Raw genomic sequence first — 17,496 nt, forward strand, 5'->3', positions numbered from 1 at the left:
GTGTATTTTAAGCAGATCATATTTGATGAGGCAGCAAAACACTCATTACAAGAAATAAACACAAATTCACCTGACAAGATTCTAACATTTAGTTGTTAAACTCAATTTCCTGCCATGTGGATCTTCAGGATGGAAAATATTCCCCTCTCAGAATCCATGGCACACTCAAATACCCTCATTGCACTATTTTTATACATCAATTGTTCTGTGTGGCATCAAGCAAACTAAGTCTGCATCAGGCTCATCCATGATACTCTCTACAGTTTAATAGGCCACTGACATACACTGCCTAGGTTCATAGATGTAAAAATGTCACTTGTGTTGCCATGGACTCATAACCCAGCAGTCTGGGTGAGAGCAATCCTCATGTTTAAAGCCCTTCATGATCTCACCCCTCTCTACCTCTAACCTCCAACAACCTTACACACCTCCCCTAACTTTCCATTTCATCACATCCATCCTCTTGTGCATGCCTCCGCTTCCCTGGCCCCAGTATTGACTACCTTGTCTTAGCGCCCCAGGCCAATGCTCTGAAATTTCCTTTTCGCTCAATCTCCACTTAAAACTCAAATCTTTGGCCAAGGTTTTGGTTACTATTCCCAATTTCTTCTCCTTTATTTAATTCATTTAAAAGTGCTACGGTAGTGTTACGGAGTGGAGAAAAAAAGAGCAGCTTGAAAAGTAAAGTAAAAGTGCAGAAGCTCCACCATCTTCAAGGAATATTCTCCACCAGCCTGGATATGCAGCTCCAACAAACAAACAAACAAACACTCAAGAAGTTCAACATCATCCAGGATTAAGCAGCCCAATTGATCATCATCCCATCAATCACCTTAAACATTCACCCCCTCCAGTACCAGTGCACTGTGCTGGCAGTGGGTACCACCTACAAGATGCACAGCAGCAACTTGCCAATGATACTTCAACAACACCTTCCAAACCTAGAAGGATAAGAGCAACAGATGCATGGGAAAACCACCAACTGCACGGTCCCATCCAAGTCACACACCATCCTGACTTGGAAATACATCCTTCATCATCGCTTTTACAAAATCCTGGAACTCCCTCCCTAACAGCACTGTGGGTGCATCTACACCACATGGACTGCAGCGGTTCAAGTAGGCAGCTCACAACCGCCTTCTCAAGGGCAATTAGGGATGGGCAATAAATGCTGGCCCAGCCAGCAATAAATGTTAAAGTGATCAAAATGCAATATTTAGCATGGTATTTATGATGTTTGGAATATTTTGTCTGCAGAAACTCAGGTACTGCAGTATTACTCCAGAGTCGAGGGCTGACCAAACTCCAGTCTAGTAGTGAAAAGGTAGCTTCATATATAGAGTAAACTCCTGCACGGTGTCAAAACTAACTTTAAAAGCGTTACCACACTTCTGAAAACAAAAGTGGAGTTGAATTATAAATGTTTATTAAAGTGCAAAGGCTGAACATTTTAATTTCTGAAAGAGAAGCTCCTTGCACTGGAAAATTGCAGTTGGTTCTAGTCAGTATAAAAGAATGACTGCCTACCAAGTTCTGATTATATACGCATCATAAAGTACTCAAACTCACCCTAACGCAAGCAATTGAATGGGGTCCCGGAAAGGTTCACTAGTGGTTTAATATAGCACAGTATTGAAGACACCAACCCAGAAACACCAAAATATAGCTCTCGAAAATTACTTCACTAGAATAAATCTGACACTAAATCCACCAAATGCACTCACTAATCTAAAATGTCAGGTCAACAGCAGCATGGATCCAGATTATTCTCAGTCTAATGATTTTTTGCCAAATATGGCACCTTTGCTCTTGCTTCTGCAAATAATTCAACTGCCCTCTATTGGGCCTATAGAGGGCAGAAGCAGTTTTTAAATCTAGAACAAGAAAACACATGTCAGTCTCACAAAATGAGAGAGAAAGAAACCTTGACTGTAAAGGCATGCAAAAACAATGCTTGGGGCTATTGTACAAGCACCAACACCCAGCTCTCAGAATTCCTTTTACTTAACACTTTATTATTTTGGTTACTTGAAATTATTGAACTGGATGTGCTATTATTATAATAACGAGAAAGCGAGGATACAGAAGTAGACTCAAAGAATAAGACCATATTAAAGGCTGGAGCCAAATGATTTTGGTCCCACAGAGTTCAAATTTGGAATTCTGTTCCTGGCCACTCAAAAACCAAGGTGAATGGCCAAGACTCTGCGAGAAAATGGCTGGAAAGATCAGAACAGATTATGAGGAAAACTAAGTAAAAGTTGAGACACACCAATCTTCAATTTTAAATCTTGAAGGACAGGGAAAAAGAATATATATGAGTTTCCACTTTCCAGGTTCTGGGGAGAATGGGTTAGAGTAAGAGATAATTCTCAATTTCAACATTCCAAAGGACAGAGTATTTAGGGCTTAGAAAAAAAACAAAGAGGTTCTAGTTCAGTGATTAAAGGCAGTTTTTTTCACCTTCCTCAAGTAATGGGAACTGATTGCAGGTGTACTTTGAGACATTTTCTATGCTTTATCACATCTTTTGCCACCAACCTGTCTGTAAAACACCTCTTGCACTACACTGCAGTGGCTCAGCACAGAGAAAAATGGAACAGTGCCACTACAACAACAACTTACATTTATACAGTGCCTTTAACTTAGTTAAACACCCTCCCAAGGCACTTTACAGGGACATAATCAGGCAAAGCACACATGCACCAGGCTTATTTAAGGCACTTATGCATGATGATACTGTAGCTAATGGCAAACATCTGGTTCTCGAGCCATGGAGTGTACTTAGAAATATATACCGTGCAACTGACTGTTCGGGCAGCAGAGGTGCTCTCTTTCAGGGATTTTATCAACTGCCATCAGCATTGCTTCTGCCCAGCATCTGATGGAGAAATGAGCTCGGTCGGGTGGGGTGGGGCGGGGGGAGGAGGCTCACAGCACTGGAATGCTAGCCTAATGCTGCTTTTCTGATACCAACCCAGCATTGTAAAAGCCTCTTCTAGAGTACAGTCATCAATATACTACAGAAAAAAATATACTAATGTGCAATGCACTGAATTCAACATCTCATTTTTCCCAATATCACAACACCAAAAACCACTACTGAGAGCACTGTAACCATTTGGGTCACCTAAATAGAATACAGAAACAGTTGAAAAGATGGAGAGTCGATTCAGTGGAGTGTTATCAGGTCAAAGGATGCTGTCCACACCCCATCACCACTACAACTGCACATGTTAACGGGTAACCCGACAAAAGGTATTCAAGATTAGGAATGGTGAACAATGACAGATTGTCTCTAATGGTTGGTGAGAATGCAATGAGGGGGCACAAATTCAAGATAAACAGCTGAAAATGTTTTCTCCAAACAAGATTGAAAAGTCAAAGTCTCTAAATTACTCAGGGGAGGGGGGTGGTTCACAGCTGTAGTGGGTGTTTTCATAACTCACTTTACACTGTGCGAAAATCTCTTACAGTGCTAAACAAATTCTCAGTACCATTTCAAAGCATTGCACCTTTCTGAATGCTGCAGGGGAGTGGCTAACAAAACGCCTGCTTTGCTGGTCTACTACTGATTCTTAAAGGGGAACTGCCCAACACACACACTTCCTATTACCAGAAACCCAACAAGCACTGCTCACTGATCTGTCCACTCAAACATAACCAGCTACCTTTCTCAACGTCAATAAATCAGCCCCTACCTTTGAGGCAAATGTGCTATTCACCATTCACAGGCAGCTCCCTGCCTTGATTCCATTCCAAAATATGATCTGACACCCGCCCCTCCATCCCCTCTCTGCTTGATGAACGATACCCTAGAAATATCACACTGCACAATCTCAACTGCTACTAACCTCTCCGAATTGTGTTTAAGAATGAAGATAAAAGCAATACAGCTCCTTGTGTCACAACCAGAGTAGGATAAATTAATTAGCATTGCACAAATGAGCATTATTAACCTCATTAGGTATTGAGCTCCTTTGGCACCAGTCTCAAACTTTACTGTCTCTGCAGTGCCCAATTTTATGATCCATTTAGGCAAATCTACTTGCAAAGTTACAGCCCACTCCACTCTGTTCAGTGCAACATTTAGCGTCTGCCTTGGGATGTGTTTCAGTGAAAGAACAGGCATATTGAAATGATTGTAATGTTCATTGATTGCATTGAAGCACCCCATAATCCATGTGTAAAAGTTGAATCTGATTGTACTTTTTGTGATGGCGAGTTAGAAAGGTTTTGTATGTTCTTCCAGATATTTTATGAATAAAGTATTTTTTCAACAAAAAAAAAAGGCTCCAGCCACTCTGCTTCTGAACTAGGCGGCTTGACTATTTGTAACTTCTGGAAGATTTTGTAATCAGTGACTCTACATTGACAGTACTGCATACAATAATATTATTCTGGTACCAAGAACACACTTAGACAGCAAGCATCTGAGCAATACAGGCTAGCAACTTCCCAATTTTAATCCCCCAATTTCTACTACATTAGCTGATGTCAGGCAGGCAGTGGCACAGGTTCAATAATGGACCTCAGTACCACAGGACTGAAAAAGGTAAGGTAATGAAAAATAAAAATCAGCCATGAACCCTGATCCTCCCAATCATTGTCCAGGGACATCACTAGGGCACTGGACAAGGACATGACCAGGCTCCGATACCCTCCACCCCTCCCCCACCTTTCAAACATCCCACTGACTTTCACCATCCAGCCTCTCACATAGTGAATGGTCACTCAGGTAGAGGCATAGAGAATAACTGACACCCAGGGGACCACCCTCCAGCACCAGTCAGCCATTTCAACAACAGGAGGGGCAAAAATTGGAGACAATTTTTAAAAAAGGGATACATGCAATTTGTAGAAAGCTATAGGGCAATGTCCACTCCTAGGCAGAGTGTCATTTATGGCAAAGAAGGAGACCATTCGGCCCATCGAGTCCATGCAGGCTCCCTGCAGAGCAATCCAAACTGGTGTCAACTTGTCCTTTTGCGATGTACGTCAAAACACTTTCTCAAACACACAAAGACACTAAATATACCGTATTGATTGAATTTTTCAGTGCACACAAAAAAAAAATCACACTTTGCGGTTAGCAAAGGGGAAACTTATCTCTAAACCGCAAACCTCATACATCCACACCAAAACGAGCAAAGAGAAAGAACCACAAGAAATAAAATTATAAAAACTTGCGACAATTTAGATACAACCAGGTGGAAACTCATCAATGAGTACAAGCCCGCCAACTTCTACTCCTGTGTATTGGCATTAGGGCATCCTTAAATAGCATATTGTTTAAAAAAAACATATCAAATTAATTTAATTACCCTTTCCCAAATAGTTTAAAGACTATATAAATTGCACATACCCAAGGAACAGATGTGATAATACATAGGGCTGGGGAAAGGAGAAGGTCATCCACCCAAAATATTATTTCTGATCTATATCCAATGACTCCTGCTAGAAAATACTTGTGGGTATCTAGTGGGAAGAGAATGTGATCTATCTGCCCCAGTAGCCTGCAGACACCACATTTAGTCAAGGGACCAAACCCCTGTATGAGTCTGTAACTTCGAGTGAGGAAGAATTGGCAGAGAAAATGGTTCATTTAAAAAACAAAACACATCCAAGTCCGTCCTGAGTGTTAAACCCATTTCCTACAGTAGAACCACAAATTGTCTATTAAATATATGGAAAGCCAAGCTCAGAACCTGAAGGACTCAGAGCGAATGGATAACGCTAAAGTTGCATTACTTTGAACGTGAAGGACATCTGCATGCACACAAACATCACAGAGACTAATCATTCTGCCAAACCAACAGGAAAACAAGCCCCAAAAAAAACTTGGATCAGAAGTTGCCAGACTTGAGCCTCTGCCTGATAGTTACATAGAGACTTTTTTTTTCTCCTCGACCCAGATGTTGAATTTGAATCACATTGCTTTGGATGCGCTGCAGATGTGATGCAGTCACAGCCAGTAGAGTTGTGACTTGCAAATTTCTAACCAAGACCAGTCACTTCCAGGACGAATCACAATCCACACCCCAAACCCCTTCCGAACCAGTCACTTCCAACAGTGACAGCTGCACTCACTATTGTGTGCATGAGGCTATCAAGGATTCAAGGAGACTATCCCTCAGTGACGTAAGGGGGTTCAAGCCAATTTCCAAGCAGACTGACCCCTCAGCCCGCACACTGGAAGATTCAGGCCAGTGTGCAGGGGACAATAGGTCACAGTCAATGAATGGCGGAGACTGTTTCCCCCCACCAGCCACCTCGCACTGGGTCCAGGGCAGTATGCAGGAAAACTGGTTCCTCCCAACCAAGGAAGCTATCCCTCCAACAAAAACAGAAAACACTGGAAAAACTCAGCAAACCTGGCAGCATCGGTGGAAGGAGAGGTACAGAGTTAACGCTTGGAGTCCGTCTGCCTCTTCTTCAGAGCTCTATCCCTCCAATTTGGGGGGGGGGGGGACCCGAGGTAGGGTTTAGGAGGTCCCCAGGGGAGGATGGGAGACACAGGGAAAGGGGATCCCAGTGTGGGAGGAGGGAGGAGGGGGAGACGAAATGGGGGAGAGGGGGAGGAGGAGGGGGGGAAGGAGGAGGAGGGGGAATGGGGGGAGGGGGAAGGAGGAGGGGAGAGGGGAAGGTGGAGGGAGGGGGGCCCCAGGGATGGGAACGGGGGGGGGGGGGGGGGGCGGGGTCAGTGTGGTTGAGGGATCAGTGGCGGGGGAGGAAGGATCCAGTGAGGGGAGGGGTAGAGGGATCCAGTGAGGGGAGGGGTAGAGGGATCCAGTGAGGGGAGGGGTAGAGGGATCCAGTGGATGGGAGGGGTAGAGGGATCCAGTGAGGGGAGAAAAGCCGGGGGTGGTGGGTGGGGAGGAGGGAGAAGATGATCCAGTTGGGAGGGGGATCCAGTGTGGAGATCTATTGGAGGGATCCAGTGGAGGGGGGGGGATCTGTCTGTCTGCTGAAGCCGCATCGCCGCCGCCGCCCCTCCCGGTCTCACTCACCGTGTATGGGGGTGGGTGTCTGCGGGCGGGCGGCCCCTCCGCCGCGGGTACCGCTCACTCGCCGCCGCTGTCTCGCCGCGAGGAGACGGTGAAGCTTTGATCCGGCTCCGGCTCCCGCTCGCGCTCCGGCCGTTACCGTTTATTGTGTGGCAGCGCCGGCGGAGCCACTTCCGGTCCCGCCCCTCCTCCCGGCCCCCCCCCCCCCCCTCTCCCCGCGCGCCGCCCAGCCACGCCCCCCTCTCCCCTCTCTTAAAGCGGCAATGCCGGCTGCCGCCCCTGGTGGGGCCACCCCAGCCCCCCCGCCCCCCTGCTTCTCCTGAAATAATAAGAACCCTTCATCGCATTTTAAGGATACTTCGACCTGAAAAGATTTGTCCACGAGGATGAGAAATGTTCCCTTTGAAATGTTGGAATACTGGTAGCCAATCCAGTAAAGCGAGGGCATGCATGTAGGACAGGATTTGGTATGGGTTGGGATAGGCGGAGCTGCACTTGAGGTGAGCTCCAGTGTCTAGGGTTGAGGATGGGCCAGCCAGCCGTGAGAAGACTGCAATAATCGCAGCTCGCGGTGACAAAGGGTGTGGGTGAGGGTTCCGGCAGCGGATGAGCTGAGGCAGGGGTTTGGCGATGTTAACGAGGTGGAGGTGAGTGGCTTGCTGAGGTGGAGCAGATATCTGGTCAGAAGCTCAACTCGGGGTCTGATAAGGTGCAAAAGTTGTGAAGAACCTGGTTCAGCTTGAAACCACGACCAAGGGTGGCGGGCGTTTGTGGCAAAGGTTTGAAGACAATGGCTTCATCATTTCAACAAAAGGAAACTGTAGCTCATCTAGAACTAGATTTTGGAAACACTGTCTCTGTCTTGTCAGGCTATGAAGGAGTCCAGAGAGGTGGAGGAGAAGTAAGCATAATATCCTCAGTGTACTTGAGGAAGCTAACCCCATCTCTGCAGATATCATTGACAAATGTCAGTATAGATGATGAGGAAGGGGAGAAGGCAGTGGATAGACCATTGGGGAAACTCTGGAAGTAATGGTACAGGGTGGGAAGAGAAACCCTTGCTGCAGAAGCTCTGGCTACTAATGAATAGGTAAGAGTAGAAACAAGCAAGGAAGTTCCCACCATGAAAGAAGAATCAACCTCCATATTGTAAAACAACAGCAAAATTGGAAATACCATTCGATGTTGGAAAATGCCAGATTGTGATAGGCTATTAAAACATACACAAACCCCATGTCCTCCCTCTCCAGGGCCACCCGAGCAGGAGGCAGACAGCCTGAGTAACTACCTCCATCCAACCCGCGCATGTGGATATTTGAGTGAGTGAGCAAACACTTGGCAGGTGCAGTATAATATGGATAAGTGTGAAGTTATCCACTTCATTAGGAAAAACAGAATGGCAGAGTATTATTTAAATGGTGATAGATTGGGAAATGTTGGGACCTGGGTGTCCTTGTGCACCAATCACTGAAAGCAAGCATGCAGGGGCAGCAAGGAGTTAGGAAGACAAATGGTATGTTGGCCTTCATTGCGAGAGGATTTGAGTACAGGAGCAAGGATGACTTACTGCAGTTATACAGAGCCTTGGTGAGACCACACCTGGTGTAGTGTGCGCAGTTTTGGTCTCCTTACCTAAGAAAGGATATACTTGCCATAGAGGGAGTGCAGCGAAGGTTTACCAGACTGATTCCTGGGATGGAAGGATTGTTGTATGAGGAGAGATTGGGCCAACTAGGCCTTTATTCACTGGAGTTTAGAAGAATGAGAGGGGATCTCATTGAAATGTATAAAATTCTTACAAGGCCAGACAGACTGGATGCAGGGATGCTGTTTCCTCTGGCTGGGGGGTCTAGAACAAAAGGTCACAGTCTCAGGATACAGGGTAGGCCATTTAGGACTGAGATGAGTAGAAACTTCTTCAATCAGAGGGTGGTGAACCTGTGGAGTTCTCTACCACAGGAGGCTGGGGAGGCCAAGTCACTGAATATATTTAAGAAGGAAATAGATAGATTTCTGGACTCTAGTGCATCAATGGGTATGGGGAGGGAGCGGGAGTATGGCGTTGAGATAGAGGATCAGTCATGATCATATTGAATGGTGGAGCAGGTTCGAAGGGCCAAATGACCTACTCCTGCTCCTATTGTCTATGTTTCTAAGGCCAACCTCGCCAAGCCCAGGAACAGATCCACAAGAATACCCCTCTGACTTACCCAGTCCCCTCTGTCTTGGATGGCCAAAGGTCAGCAATATGGGACTGAAGTCCAGCCAGATGTTGAGGAGTCTCTTCAAATAATAGAAGAGGGGCTACAACCTCTCCCACTCTGTATAAATATGGAACAAATGCTCATCCAGGCTGTTGAAATTACAGGTAGCCTGGAAGTGCATGAAGTGGTTTAAAAATCTACCAGACACTACTGCTCCATGCAACACAGTCCACCCCAGATCTCTCATCCAGTGCTGATGGGGCTGTGGTGAATGTCCAATGTTTTCTAATCCAAATGATTTTAATAATTTACGGGAAAAAGATATTAAGAATGTCAACCTTGTGATTCATCAATGATATTGGTTGATTCAATAGTAATATTTAACAATAAACAGCTTAAAGGTATCTGCATAGCAGTTGGTCATTTATTAACCCAGCAAAGACAATATAAGCAATGCTGCTCTTCAAGTGCAAACAGGAACAAGGAGCAGGATTCTGGGACATATAACCAGGCATGCACTGAAAAATTAATTATCGATTCTACATCACAAATAGAGAAGTGAGGAAAAATCATTTCTATTTTTAATTCTCGAATTTTCCTGTGATCATTTGTTGTTTTAGAAATTTCCACACAGTTCAGTCACGACACTTATGGAAAACTTATTCCAAGGTAGACCACAAGGGGAAGAGGATTCTTCTGCAAGGACCAACGGACGTGATGGTATCCATGCATATGTTCCCCACAAATATGTTGCAGGCTTTAGAAACGGTTATCGAGGTGAGGGGAAAGGATTGAGGCTGGCTTTTAGATGAAGTTAAAGTTTGTTCTGCGATAGGTCAATCCCTTTAATGGTTCGAGCACTTTCTCAACTCTCAAATCCTTTTAACAGTTCAGTGTCCCTCCCAACTATTGAATGGTCCATAGAACAGGAGGGGGGCCATTCAGCCCACTGTAGCTGTATCGACTCGGTGAAAGAGCTACCCGATTAGTACCACAGCCCTGCTCTTTCCTCATAGCCCGGCAAATTTTCCCACTTCAAGTGTTTATCCAATTCCCTTTTGAAGGTGATTGTTGAATCTGCTTCCAGCGCCCTTACAGGTAGCGCATTTCAGCCTCTCTCCTGACTCTCTACTCGTGTTCACATAGAAAGGCAGTTTTCATAGGTGAACTGAATCTCGTGATCCTCGAAACCTGCACTTTTATGTCTGAAGGCTGGGACAACATGCCATTGGCCAACCAATTATCCTATCACCACAGCGTTAAGCACCAGAGACCATATAAGCTTGGTCCACTTGTGCCTGTCCACCATCGAAAGCAGTTGCAGAGTCAAATTTATTTACAGGTGAGACGATTACACAGAAATGACAGACACCACAAATATCCTGTTGTACAACTGCTGGCTGCTACGGTAGTTTAACCCAAAATGAATGGCCCCGTTATTAATATAATGACATCTTCTGGATGGGAGTAGGAGGGATGGAATTGTATGCAGACACCAAGAAGTAAACTGAACAGGTTTGAATCTGTAATCACAATGAAATTGTCCCAATTACTTTAGAACAGTCGCTCGGTAATACTGAACTTAAGTATTGCTGAATAAACAGACGTGGTGTCGAAGCTTTTCATCCTGCACTCATCAGGACATATTCACAAGAATACCAAATCTCAAAGGGAGCAACAATTTATACTGCACGAGAAGGCAGTATAAATTGTTGTTCTCTTTGAAATTTGGTTTTCTTGCAAATCTGTCCTGATGAGTGCAAGACGAGAATCTTCGACAGGATGTCTGTTTTTTCAGAAATTAATGCCACCTTCTGCGTTTTGCTTCCCAAACTTTGCACTGGGTGTGATGCACACACACGCGGACAGTCCATAAACGGAAATTGGAGTTGTTCAGGATGTTTATTTTCTATTTATTCATGGAATGTTGGCATCATTAGCAAGTGCACCATTTATTGCCCATCCCCAATTGTCTTTGTGAAGGGCATACGTACGTTAAGTGTTGCAGCGCATCCATGAGGACAATTCCTCACAGGACCTCATTTCTCTGTCATGAAATTTACATCATTTCCCGGCTTGGTAAACAAACCATCAGTTTGTTTATGCATTTATATGCAACAAACTGGGAGACCCCGAAAACGTCTCCGGTAGCGCTCTGTAAGGATCCAGAGGTGAAAGGTTTGAGGGCTGAAGTCATTCCCAAGCCACAGGTAAAGTGTGGCCACCCAGGTCGAGCAGGCAGCAAGTCCTCTAGATATCTGCTATCATAGGAACATGTGACTTAGGAGCAGGAGTCGGCCATTCAGCCCTACTCCACCATTCAAAAAGATCATGGCCGATCTGGTTGTGGTCTCAACTCTACTTTCTTGTCAGTTCTGTTATCATTCCCCCATTGCGCCCCCAGCCCCCCATTCAGTTTGAAGAGGAGAAGTGTGGGTCTAAGACTAGTCTTTTAAAACTGAATAAAGATAATTACAAGGGTATGAAAGCAGAGCCAGCTAAAGTGGACTAGGAAACTAGGTTAAAAGGCAGACTTTTAAGGAGGCATTTAATAACTCTCAGATATTTAAGTCGTCTGACTTGGTAAACTCAGCCTGTCGAGGCACTGCTCCTCCTGGAGTTCAAGCGAGCTCTGTCTGTAAACCTTGTGATTGGATACTGCTTCCTACAACCACCACAGTCCTGCTCCTGTTCTCCTCCGCTGCATATCCGCTGATCCCACCCCGGTACGTCATCACTGCTGTGGACGGTGATGGTCGTCCCTCCAACACATGCAAGGCTCCTCCTGGTCTTTATCTTGTCAATGTGAAATCCTCCAAGATCTGCATCCCCACAAACACTTTCCGCCGAAGGTTTGCCAGAAGGAAATGAGAAAGCAGCTGCAAGGAGCGATGTTTTAATTCAGGTGAGGCAAGGAAAAAACATATTTTTTTAAAAAAAGAGCTCATTAAGGATGTTCGCAAGTACCTGCCTGCCTTACACTGTGTCGGTTTCTCAACCGCATCTAAACACCCCCACCACCCCGCTCCCCCCCACCCCTGTTAAACCCAGAGGTGGGTGCGTTGGATCCAGGTTGCACTACCACTCTGTAAATCGTAATTTTTTTTAAACCTCCCCAATCCACCCAATGTTTGGGAGTTAAAATTCCTGCCAAATTAGTCAAAAGTCCTTGGAGCTCTTCCAAGAACTCGGAGCTGTTCTCTGATGCAACGATCTCCATGGAGTCCCTATCAGTAAATCACAGACCACCGAATCAAGGAAAGTCCCTCAGCTCTTGAGTTCTCCCAAGCCTCCAAAGCGCAGATTACATCTAAAGGAAAAATCAAAGGGGCTCTTTCCCAGGAGCCTGACAATCAGATGAATCATGTCTACACTCATGCAGATAACATGTGAAGAAGTCTCCTGGTTGTTTTGTTGAGTCATTTGTTCCAGACACCTGGCCACATTCTTAAATGCCCAACCAGTTTTGCCCACATTAGCATTTCAGTGATGTGGCTGATAAACTAAACAAATTTGGCCCTCGCAGTTTCCAATCTGGTAGGACAGTCAGCAGCAGCTATCCTCGGAAAGTTAACAGCTATCTCTAAACAGCTTAATATATTCTGTCTTTCTCCTAACATCAAAAACAAAATGATTGCCTTCACAGCCAACTGGAGCCAATTTTGAAACAGATTATTCTGTCCATTCTAAAGACGTTTTAAAAAACCATAATGCAGAAATTGTCCGTTAACAAAACTGTAGAACTCCTGCCCTTCCTTCCTTCCAAACTCCACAGAATTTTAAAGTCCAGCTTGGCAGCACCACTTCTCTCCTATCGCTCTCTTTCCCCTCTCCCCATTTCACTCTACCCGTCATTCTCCCCCTCCCCCTTATCCCCCTCCCCCTTATCCCCATCTCTCCATTCCTCTCACTCTCCCACTTCACCAATCCCCTTTCTATCTCCCTCTCTCATTTTCACTCACCACTCACCCCCATTCTCTCCCCCCCTCTCTCTTCCACCAGACCCACTGATATTCACACAGCTGGAGCCTCTGGCAATTATTTTCAAGCTCTTACTTGGGACCCGAGGGCAATTAGTGCAAACTGCTGCCGGCTCCTACAAGAGGGAAAGCAAGTGCCCTGAGGGAGGTTAGGATTTAAACAAGCCTCTAAGAATCAGAAGCATCCTGTTCCACCTTATGGCCCTGACTGCCACGAAGGATAAACCTGAATGAAGCAAGTCATACACGGGCTACTCATCAGCACCCCCGAGTGGCCATAGCAAGAATTGCATTGGAAAATTCCTGGGCTGAAAGCTGCTCATGGATAATAACAGAGGAACTGGCAGCTTGGCTCATGAAGACTGCTGTTTTTTTTTTTCATTCCCTGCCTGGTTTCATCTCATTGACTCCCCATAATCTTTAATATCTCAGCTAGTCCAATCACACTTTATTGCTCATTCCACACATCAATTAATACCACACCCCAGCCTAATCCCAATCTCCCACTTGCTTTCCATAACCTGTTAATACTCCATCCAGACTCTCCTGCTGGCCTCACCTATCCCACCCAGTCTAATCCCACACCTGTTCACTCCCCATTCCTTTAAATATCGGAACAGAAGACCATTCAGCCCCTCAAGTCGGCTGGTCAGTATCTTAACTCCATTTACCTGACTAGGTTCCATAAATCCTTAATACAATTGACGAACAAAAGTCTAGTAATCTCAGTTTTGAAATTTTCAACTGGTTCCCGGTCTCATTAACTTTTCTGGGGAGTGAGCCCCGCAGTTCCATCATCCTTTGTGCGAATAAGTGCTTCCTGACATCACCCTCGAATGGCCTGGCCATAGTTACAAGATGATGCCGTGTTGTTCTGGACTCCCCCCACCAGGAGAATCAGTTTCTCTCTACCTACCTGATCAATTCCTTTAATCATCTTGAACGCCTCAATTAGATCACCCCTTAATCTTTTGTACTTAAGGGAGCCAATACAACCTGTCCTCATAATGTAACCCCATCAGCCCTGGTAGGGTTCCTTTAAATTTTGTTCTTGGTTTTACAGCTGACCTGAATTAGGGGCTGTGCCTGATTTATCCCAATTTTGTTGATTTGGTTTAATTGTTTTCATTTAAAAGATTATCAGCCCTGGTAGCCTTCTGGTGAACCTGTGCAGGCCGTTCCTTCCTTTCAAGGCCAGTGTATTCATCATGAGGTGCTGTGCCCAGAACTGGGGACTGCACTCCAGATGAAATCTAACTGGAGCTTCATACAACTGTAGGATAACTTCCACCCCTATGTCTTCCAGCTCTTTTAAGGTGAGAGCCAGTATCCAATTAATCTTTAAAATTATATTTTCTACCTGTCCGCTAGCTTGTGGTGAATCCTGCGCTTGGACCCCTAAACCTCTCGGATACACTGTTTTCTATAACAACAGATGGAAGCTAATAAGCCTAAAATTTTGTAGTTTATTTATTTTACCCTTATTAAATAATAGAATGACATTGGCAAATTTCCAATTTAAACCAAGGTGACAATTCCTGAATTAAGAGTTTTGGAATGTCCTGAATGCAGCATCAAACATCTCCTCACTCATAATACACTGGGGTAAAAACCTGTTGCTTTACTTATCTTCAGTTTCTCCATTATCATTTAAAATTTATATTATATATTTATACTGAATTTAATAATTCCTCCGCTTGATTTATTTTTCATTTCCCTGCTTGTGAAAACTGCTACAGCGTATCTACCAAGTCCGCTGCTTCCTGATTTTTAATTATATCACCTGCACCTATCTTTAAGGTGCCCATTTCACTCATTTCCCACCAAGTCTAACCCCATTCTCCTGCTCATTTCACATATCCCAAAATATTACTCTTCAAACATCCCTTTTATTGGTGTTTATGGATCCTCTTCAATGGCTTGTAGCAATGACCAGTGCAAACGATCTCTCGCTGTTTACCTTACTGTAACCCTTCGTAACCTTCCAGAACTTTACTAGATCACCACTTAATCCTCTCTGCTCTCGTAAAAAAAATCTCCAGTCTCTTATGGAACCCTCTATAAACTGCACCCCCTCATCTATGATAAAAATCCAGTGAATCTACCCTGTCCCATTGCTTTTATATCCTTGCTACAATGGGTTGCAACAGTACCACTTACGGTCTTATCTTGATTGGTAAAGGGATCAAAGGTTACGGGGAGAAGGCGGGAGAATGGGGTTGAGAAACTTATCAGCCATGATTGAATGGTGGAGCAGACTCGATGGGCCGAATGGCCCAATTTCTGCTCCTATGTCTTATGGTCTTATGGTCTCACTCTTGCCTCTTAAGTCCTGCTCCAGGACTTGAGCACAAAAAATCTACAACCCTGTGAGAAAACCTAGGCTGTCATCTTTTGAATAAGGTGTTAAACTGAGGCCACATGCGCTCTCTCAAGTGGATGTAAAAGATCCCAGTGGAAGGTTTCAAAGAGCAGGCAAGTTCTCCCTGGTGTCCTGGCCAACATTTATCCCTTGATCAACATCACAAAAACAGTGTCAGGTCCCTATCACATTTCTGCTTGTGGGAGGTTCCTGTGCGCAAATTGGCTGCTGCATTTCCTACACTACAACAGGTCTCCACTTCAAGAGGTATTTCAGTCGCTTTGAAGTGCTCTAGGATTTTTTCTGGTAGTGAAAGGCACTATAAAAATGTACGTCTTTCTTTGAGTGCAGCCTATGGTCGGTCTGCTTGCTTTCCTATTTCACTCCTCCAAGTATAAATCCTTTTATGGCCTTATCAACTTCCATTGCCACTATCAGTGAGCTGTATATCTCCACATTGCCAAAATGTAACCAAAGGATAAGGCACACAGGCTGGGAAACCAGTACTTGCAGTATCGGCTGCTGACTCTGCAGCTGAGTGCTCCCTCCAGTGGCTTTAATGCATCACTCTGCAACATCTTCCAAGCAACTAAAAATAATGTTTGATGCTGTATTGAGGACCTTCCAAAACTCTTGATTCAGGAATTGTCACCTTGGTTTAGATTGGAAATTTGCCAATGCCATACTATTATTTAAAAAGGGTAAAATAAATAAACTATAATATTTTAGGCTTATTAGCTTCCATCGGTTGTTATAGAAAACAGTGTATCTGAGAGGTTTAGGGGTCCGAGCGCAGAATTCACCACAACAAGCTAGCGGACAGGTAGAAAATATAATTTAAAAGATTAATTGGATATTGGCTCTTACCTTAAAAGAGCTGGAATACATAGGGGGTGCAAGTTATCCTACAGTTAATAGTCTGCAGTAATACCACAACCGTCATCCAGGCAGAGAAATTATAATGTATAAAAACAACAAACACACTCAGGGCTCGCTGACAGAACAGCAAAGGTGTGGCAAATACTGGGGATCAAATCTGGTGCATCGTCTGACACAGGAACAAGAGCAGGAACATGATTGGATTTGGGGAGTGATGCTCCAGCCCCTGATGGATGATCTGTATTTGAGATCAGACTGGCACTTGGATGAGGCACGAGCAACTATTTTGAGCTTTGAGAAAGTCAATTATAGAGCGCCCACGCCTCACGCTGCCGAGTGCTGGTAAATCTTAGGGGGATTATGATTTAGGATCTGTCCGACATTTCTAATCAAATTCACAAGAGAGAAATAGAAATACCAGTAGGACCCGAAAAGCTTTGGACTTTGGGATTATTAGGGTTCCGATGCTGTAGGTCAAACAGTCAGCCATATGGAAACAGTTATCATGGACAAAATGTATTTTTGCTCTCTAACTGTCCATAATCAGTATGTTCTGTATGGAAAGAGGTGTGTCTTTTCTTACCCTTGGTGTGTATATTCCAATTAAATAATTCAGCAGCAAGCTTTCATGAGTTTAAAGTAAAGATTATTTATTCCCACACTTATCCCATATTAATGCAACATCACACATCTTGCAAGCACACATACAAAAAAGTTGGATATAGATAAAGATAGTGCAATTTTACAGATTACAGTTAATTCAGTCTCCGATTTACAATTTCTGCTCTCCCATGCGGCAGGCCTGTGGTTTATTGAATGGATTCGAACATTTAAAGTCAAAGTGGGGGTCTCGTGAGGTGAAGGGTTCACAGCAGGTTGTGAGATTTTTTGTGGTCGAATATCTAAGAAGTTGGTTCTCAGGTGAACTTTGAAACTGGAACAAGTACTTTGGCTGTTTGAAGACTTGCAGCTAGTTTCAGGGTCTGGTTCTCAAACTGACTGACAACTGATGGTTCTGATGGATTTGTTCAGTCCTGGGGTAATGGTGCAGTCCCTGAAACCAG

The 17,496-nt window shown here is 44.5% G+C and overlaps 1 protein-coding gene across 1 annotated transcript in view; it reads right to left on the minus strand.

The window, feature by feature from the left end:
- The window catches only part of raph1a (Ras association (RalGDS/AF-6) and pleckstrin homology domains 1a), a 193,889-nt gene extending 186,730 nt beyond the window's left edge, over positions 1 to 7,159 (minus strand). Inside the window, exon 1 of the mRNA XM_041200362.1 lies at positions 7,011 to 7,159. The gene's annotated coding sequence lies outside the window, so the exon portion shown is untranslated. The remainder of the gene's footprint in view (positions 1 to 7,010) is intronic.
- Between the last annotated feature and the right edge of the window lie 10,337 nt (positions 7,160 to 17,496).

The sequence above is a fragment of the Carcharodon carcharias genome, chromosome 12, assembly GCF_017639515.1.
Source record: "Carcharodon carcharias isolate sCarCar2 chromosome 12, sCarCar2.pri, whole genome shotgun sequence".
Classification (NCBI taxonomy): Eukaryota; Metazoa; Chordata; class Chondrichthyes; order Lamniformes; family Lamnidae; genus Carcharodon; species Carcharodon carcharias.